Genomic DNA, 7,988 nt, shown 5'->3' with positions numbered 1-7,988 from the left:
CTTCCGGGGAGCTGCTCCTGCTGTCTCAGGGGACTGCAGCGTGTCCGTCTCCTCCAGGCCGGCTCGTCACTGCTGACAGGGATCCACAGAGCCGGCCTGATTTAGAATGAGGTCACTTTGAGCTGCTTCCTCTCCTTGTGGTTGGTGAAGGCCCCAAAGTCAGCTGCTGGGCAGGGGCTAAACGAGGCCCAGGTCTTAATGTGGGGCCACGTGGTTGGATGGGCGAGGGGGCAGGCGATTGGGTGGGACACAGATTTCTGGAGCTCCTATGGCTGGGGCAGTGTCATAAATGCAGGATTTCCTCCAGAGCTCGCCTTCTGCTCTCCCTCACCCTTCCCTGGAGCTTCACCTGCCTGTGGCTCTTCCAGGATCTCCCCTCAGGAAACAGCCCCTCTCTGATTCTCCTCCTTCAAGTTCCACCCCACCGGCCAGCCTGCTGCTTGTGTCTCCAGAGATCGTGCACTGGCTTCCTAAACCCAGCATGGTGCTGTGGGATGGACAGACCTGGGGTCCCCCCGCCCCACGCCTGAGAGCTCACCTATGGATAAATGAAAACAAACACACCTGCCTTGTGAGGATCAGAGATGGTGGGAGCAAAGCACCTCCCGGACGCAGTGCACAGCAGACATACCACATTTGGCCACCAAGAGCTGACTTCATCCCCCCACCCCAGCAAAGGCACTCACCCCCCTCTCCTGCCTGTCTCTGAGAACGGTCTCAGTGCTCTTAGTCACTCAGACCAAATGACAAGGCAGCATTCGTGTGCATCTTTCACTGGCCTGTTGAAACACGGTGGTAAAACAGACATCACAGAACATCGACCATCTTCACCCACCATCTTTAAGTGTAAAGTTCAGTGGCGTTAAGTGCATTCACATGGTTGGGAAGCCATCTCCAGAACTCTTCCGTCCTCCCCAAATTAAAACCCTGTCTGCATTAAACAACCCCTCCCCATTTCTCTTCCCCTCAGTCCCTGGCAACAGCCTTCTTCTGAAGCTATGAAGCTGACTATTCTAGGTGCTTCTTAGAAGTGGAATCAGATGGTATCTGTCCTCTTCGGTCTGGCAGCATGTCCTCAAGCCTCACTTGTAACTTATGTCAGAATTTCCTTCTGGACAATATTTAAGGTTGGCTAATACTCCACTGTATGCATAGACCTCATTTAAACAATCTACTCATTGGGCTATTTTCCAAAAGGGTTTTTGACGGTGAAATTAATGCATTAACACACATCACGGAAGAGTGTTGAGTGAAATCATGTCTCGTCCTGTCCCCTTAGTCCCCAGCCCTCCGATTTTCCCTCAGCAGTGACCTTCTACTTCACCTTCCTGTCTGTGCCCACTGCCCAGACTCTGCCTTCTGGAAGCTGTCCTGCACACTCTGCCAGAGGGGATGTCCTAAGGTGAGCTCTCGCTGTCACTGCATGCAGCCTTCCAGGATGCCCACCAGCTGGTCCCAGCTGACCAATACAGTGTCCCCGACACCGCGGCTGCTTTCTCTCCAAGATGCCTGAAGAGACCTTCTTCTCCTCACCAGAGTCGGTCCCAATGCCTCCTTCCCTAGAAAGTTGTCTGGACTATTCCCACTATCCCAACAGGAATTCCCCTCTTCCTCCTTGTGCTGCTACGATATTGACTCTATTCAGACCCGGCTTAGGAGCGTTTGGTTGCTCTCTAATCTCTCCCAAGGTAAGTCAACTCCTGTCAGGAAGAGAAACTCATTTATCCTCGAGTGTGCTTGGATGACGTCTCCACATAGGCCTGGGCACCAAGACTGGCCTGTGGGGTGTCCCTCAGCTTCTCACAGCATCTGTCTCCTCAGAGCCTCAGGGAGAATGGTCTTCGTTCTTCCTCACAGGCTTGCTGAGGTGACTCAATCAGTGTAAGGTAAACCCAGTTGGTGTTTAATAAATGTGGGCCCCCAATGGGACTAGGACTGGCTGTTAGGTTCCTGGGTTTGTGACGCTCAAAGTCCAGTGCAACTGGACCCTGGTGTCCTTAATGCTCAAGGGTCTCCCTTTCAACACAACTGAAGGAAGGGAGGAGGGTGGCTTTGGGTGAGGAGGGCCAGTGCTTGAGCAGGGAAGGGCGGGGAGGCATGGGGGCCTCAGTGGCACCCTATACTGGGTACTCCCCCAGGGGCTTCCATAGCGGTGAAGGGTCCCTGGAACTGGGTCGAGGGACGAGGTCACATGCTGAGGTCTGCCCAGAAGCTGCAGCCCACCAAGGCCCACTTTTGCTTCCTCTCTCCCAACTATCTCCTCCAACTCTTCCGGTGGGGCCATGGGAGGCAATGCCAGAGGATGGGGTGTGAGTACGCGTGACTGCAGTCCCTGGTCCCCAGGGCCCCAGTGCAGAATGTTCAGATCCTCATGGCCTCCCTTCTACGTGGATGAGTTCTTCTGGTGTTTACACTTGACAGCGCAACTAGAGAAGCCTCCGTGCATAAAGGAAATCTGCTCCTTCACCATTCACCCATTCAGTAACAATGCTGTGGAGCTCCAAGCGTCAGGCACGGTCCCATGGGGCATCGCCTGCGGTGGGGCAGACCTACAACCCCTCCCGTTGCCATCCTCCCCTTTACCTGGTGCCTCCTGTTCCTGGGTCTGGCTGCTCAGACTCCCTCAGCCACCAGCCCCCCCACCCCCCAGGGTCCAGATTCCAGCTTCTCTACCTAATGATGCTAGTTCTCTTTTGTCTCTTGCTTTTTGCCTTCCTACATTTTGTGGACATCTCTGACCATTCGCCACTTTCTTTCCCCGTTTCTTTGTCTTCCGGATTTATGCCTCTTTCGATTCTGTCATTACCTTTTCGTGATGTTTCTGACGGGAAGCAGAGATAAATTCTGGAGTTGCAGCTGCCATAGCTGACTAGAATTGCCTTCCGATTTAATCTTCACTTGGAATGTCTTCACAATGATTTATGGAGTTTGGATAATGTTCAGTTATAAAATAGTATTTGTTTTCAGAAATTTGGAAAAATATAGAAGTATTCAGAACATAAAGATCAGTCGTAATCCCAGAGATGCAGAAATAACCACCCTTAACATTTTGCCGTATGTATATATATTCTTTAAAGCAAAAAATGTTACCTCTTTTCTGCTCTCTTGAATTTGATGCTGATCCTTGGGGCCTGCTGGATCCCCTGAAGAAGGATTTTATCACGGGGAGGCCCTTGGCAAGCCTTGCTCGGACATCCAAAGGTTCAGTGTTACACTGGTTCCTCTCCCCATTTCCCTTGGTCTGCAGTGCCCACTTCCACCCACGGTTCAAACCTTCAGGGCCCAGAGGAGGGTGATAAGGGAACATGGACGGCCCTTCCCAGCCCTGTCATCCCCCAGGAATGTTCTGCCAGGAGAGAGAACTGGGAGAAAAGCACCTGACTGCATTCCACAGTCACCTGCCAGGAGCCCCTGGCTGTTGTCTGGCCCTTGGTGATCCCTGATGGGGGATTTTGGGATCCCTGGAGAGTCACTGGTTGGGGGGAAGGTGCGTAGTGCTGTAAATGAGCAGCTCTTTAAGCCACCAAACCAAAATGACCCACGACCTGAGTCTTAGCACTCTTAAATTCTGGCTTCAGAACTTAATGCCAAATATGGAAAATGTTTACACTGAAGGTCAAAGAAACACAAATCAGAACAACGATGAGATGCATCCTTCCACTCGCTCTCAATAAATGGCAGATCTTTCCAAAAAGAAAATGACCAGTGAGACAGGGAGTCGTATATTGCTCTTGGGTGTGTACATTGGCAAAATGCTTTTGGGAAGTAATTTTCTAATAGTATTAAGAAGTTGAAAATGGTTATACTTTTTGATCTAGTAATTTTACTTATGGGACTTTAACATAAGGAAAGAATTCTAAATGTAATAAAATTTTCTGCACCAAAATATCGGTTGCAGCATTATTAGTGATGTCAGAAATGGTAAGAATATAATCTAAATGCCCAACAGTAAGGGAATACTTTCATGAATACTATTTGTGAAAAGGTTATTACAATATGACCAGGTGATTGTTATTGAAATAAATGAAAACAGATAAACCCAATACTTAAAATATAGTTTGCCGATGGATGTCAAGACAAAAGTAATGTAATACTGAGGGGGGAAAATACACTAACATTTTAATACTATACTATTTAATATTATCTTTTAAAAAAATTTTATTTTTTTAAAGTTTGTCTAATTTTTTTTAGTAATCTCTACATTCAGTGTGAGACTTGAACTTATGACCCCAAGATCAAGAGTCACATGCTCTATCAACTGAGCCAGCCAGGTGTTCCAATACTAGGTATTTTTTGAATGAAAGGGGGACAGAAAGATTTTGGTTTTTCCTGTTTTTCTGTATTTTACAAATTATCTATCATCCAGTATTACTTTATAATTGGAAAAACAGCAGTAAACCTACCATTTAAGGAAAAAATAAGCCAGTTGTACTTTACTTAAGCGCTACTGTATATTCAGATCAGAGATTTTATCTTATTTTTTAAAAAGATTGTATTTATTTATTTCAGACAGAGAGAGTGAGCAAAAGAGAGAGCATAATGGGGACGGAGGTGTGGCAGGGAGCGAGGGAGAAGCAGCCTCCCCACTGAGCAGGGAGCCCGACGTGCCACTCAATCCCAGGACCCTCAGATCACGACCTGAGCCAAAGGCAGATGCTTAACAGACTGATCCACCCAGGTGCCCCTAGAGATTTCTTTTAGAAATGGAATTAAGCTGAGCTCATCTTGTGCAATTCTTTATTATTTTACTGATGAAGAAACTGAATTTAAAGAGGGCAATGGCTTTGCCCCAACCTTGCCTTCTGGGCCCTTGTTTGTCCCCATCTCCACACTGCCTCAGAGAATGAGTGAGGAATGGGCTGACCAATCACTTCATAAGAGCTCGATGAGTTGAAGAGGTGGCTGTCCCTGGGGAGCGATGGGCAGTCCACATCCTTGTGGATGGAGGTGGGGAGGTGGACTTGGGAAAACGCTGGTCATCTTCTCAACTAGGAGTCCCCTGAAGCTGGTCCCTTCCCATGCACAGCTCAGGCCACCCACTCCCCAGTAAGTGCGTGTGCAATGGCCCTCTTTCTTCTTGCCGGTCTTCCTTCTGCTCCTGTCTTACCTCAGGGCAATTGATGAACTGGACTTCCTACTTGCAATGCTGTTCCCTGTTTTCCTCTACCTTCGAGATTCTGGCTGGTCTGTGAATTAAATTGCTGTAAGACAGGTTAACAGGAGAAAATAAAATTTAATTATATAGGTATAGGGAATCTACATAAACAGAGATTCCACAGACAGATGTCCAGCTTGACCATCTTTATGGGGTGAAGGTAGGAAATGGCAATCTGTTAGATTTTCCTGGTTTGTAGTCTGAATGTCTCTGATGACTTTTCTGAGTGGCCACACAGCAACTGGCATGAAGATTATCCATACACAAGCTGTCGTGCTGAGGTGACCCACAAGAGACTGCAAAATACAAAGCCCTCACAAGATCCAGGAAGTTCACTTCCAAAGTTAGCCCAAGAAAGATCTACCCACAAATGGGGTGCATCCCACATTCTGACCTGCCAAATTAGGGACCTCATTCGATTTTTCTACTATGCACATTAATAGCTTTAGCCAACTCTTGGGTCTCTCAGAGTCAAACTAATACCTAAAAGGAATGTGCTGTGTGGTTGGATATCATGCGAGGTTTTTGTTTTTTTTTAACTTTTTTAAAAAAAAGATTTTATTTATTTATTTGACAGAGAGAGAGAGCATGAGGACAAGTAGGGGGAGGAGCAGGCAGAGGGAGAGGGAGAAGCAGACTCCTGCTGAGTAGGGAGCCCATTGTAGGACTCCATCCCAGGACGCTGGGATCATGACCTGAGCCAAAGGCAGATGCCTAAAAACTGAGCCACCCGAGCTGGTATGATGGTTTTGTTTTGTTTTGTTTTTAACAGAGTATCTGTTGCAAAGAAATTTTCTTGAGTTGGTGGGTTACTTAGTGTTAATCTAACCTATTCCGTGACCCACTTATCCTAACATGGGAGACTTTGGGTTAAACGATGAGCACCCTTCCATGGCTGACCCATGTTCACCAATTCTGTGGCTTTCGCTTGCAAGATGTCCCTTCATAACAGCCTTTACCTCCTGTGTACATTAACCCACAGCATAGTCTGACTAACCATACCTGGTCTGGTCAGAACTGTGAACTCACAGGTCTGTCTTGCCAGCTCGAAGAGCAGGTTAATCGGACCTCTGGCTGCATTCTGCTCTATCATCTTGCTCTTTATGGCAAACAACACAACAGACAGTTGTGACTATCTTTGGAAGGATAAGGAGCCATAAAGTGCAAAAAAAGTGCAGCCTTCACAGGATCCAGAAAGTCCACTCCCAAACTTAAACTAAGAAACTTTAGCCCCAAATGGGGTGTGAAACACATTTCTGCCCAGCCATATCTAGCCACAAATGGGGTGCAATCTGCATTTACAATGAAGGTTGAGATGATAATGGCCCCTTATGGACCAGGACCCCTATGACAAATTCCAAGAGCTGGTACAGTTGTACAAAGAGAGTGAAGTGTGTTAAATAGATGACTACTGGATCCACGGCCTCTTTGGCTGTCTGCCCGATGCACGCCAGCACATGCATCCTCTGGTTGGCAGAGTCCAGAGAGAATATTCTCACTGGTCATAAAGCCACACTCTTAAGACACAGAACAAGGTGAGAGGAAAACCTAATCAGACCTATTGTTCTCCATGCTTTACGACAAATGACACAAAAGACAGAGACAAAAGAAAACAATGACCCTAACTGGGAGGAAAAGGATCAATATGAAACAAGAAAACTCAAAACAAATTTTTACCAAAATTGCTATACCCAAGGAACGAGTCTACAAATATTTTTTTCCCCCTGCAATTCTGTATTTAGAAAGAGAGAGGAAAAAGGGCTCTCATCATTTCCATTTCCATCAGACCCCACAGACAGATCTAGGAGGCTGATGTGGTAAGAAATCTTATCTTCTGCCAGCTTTTATCAGCTGTCTCAGTATCTCTCAGCTGCAGCAGAGATACTGCAGAGATACTTTGAGTGACCCTCAAAGTGAACAGTGTCCAGCCAGGGAAGTTCATCCTGCAGACTACGCCAACTGTTGGGGAGGAAAAACTTTTCTTTACCCTTCAAGGTTCTTGCTAGTCTAAGAATTAAATTGACGTGAGATAGATTAACAGAAGAAAATAAAATTCAATCATGTAGGTACAGGGAATCCACATATTCCAAAGACAGCCAGGCAAAATGAAGTACATAGGTCCTTTTGGACTAAAGAGATGGAGTAGGGGCTGGGGCCTCCAAGGGAAAGGAGGTAATTTACAGAAGAATGAAAAAGTAAGTGTAAACAAATGTTTGCTGGGCCATCCAGAAACAATGGCACAAAAAGAGGACTCTGATCAGACAGGCATTGCTGTTTCCTCCCTGTCCACCACCATTAGTTCATATTATGTAGTTATCTAAAGTGATAGCTCTTTTCCTGAGCAAGTCCTCGATCTAAATTCTTTTAGGCATTTAAGAGGAAGGTTAAATGTTCTTTCTGGGCCTTCTGTGTTTTGTTTGTTTTTTGAAGACTTATTTACTTGAGAGACAGAGAGCACTAATGAGAGGGGCAGAGGGAGAGGGAGAGAAAATCTGAAGTAGACTCCATGCTGAGCACTGAGCCCGATTGGGGGGGACTCAATTTCACAACCCTGAGATCACAATCTGAGCTGAAACCAAAAGCTGGGTGCTTAATGAAATGCATTACCCAGGTGTCCCCCACCCCCAACCTTCTGTGCTTCTTGTTTTTGTTTTGTTTTGTTTTAAAATAATTAGCCTAAAATAGTCCACAAGCCAAAGACACATTTTGGGGTGAAAAATTTTGCTCCCCTACATCCCTTGGTCTACACGCCTGTTTCTATTAACTCAGGCTCAGCCTTCAGATCTCAGCTCTAGCTCCCTTCTTCTAGGAAGTCTTCCCTGACCACCAGACC

This window comes from Meles meles, chromosome 9 (genome assembly GCF_922984935.1).
Source record: "Meles meles chromosome 9, mMelMel3.1 paternal haplotype, whole genome shotgun sequence".
Taxonomy (NCBI): domain Eukaryota; kingdom Metazoa; phylum Chordata; class Mammalia; order Carnivora; family Mustelidae; genus Meles; species Meles meles.
This window is presented reverse-complemented; position numbering follows the sequence as displayed.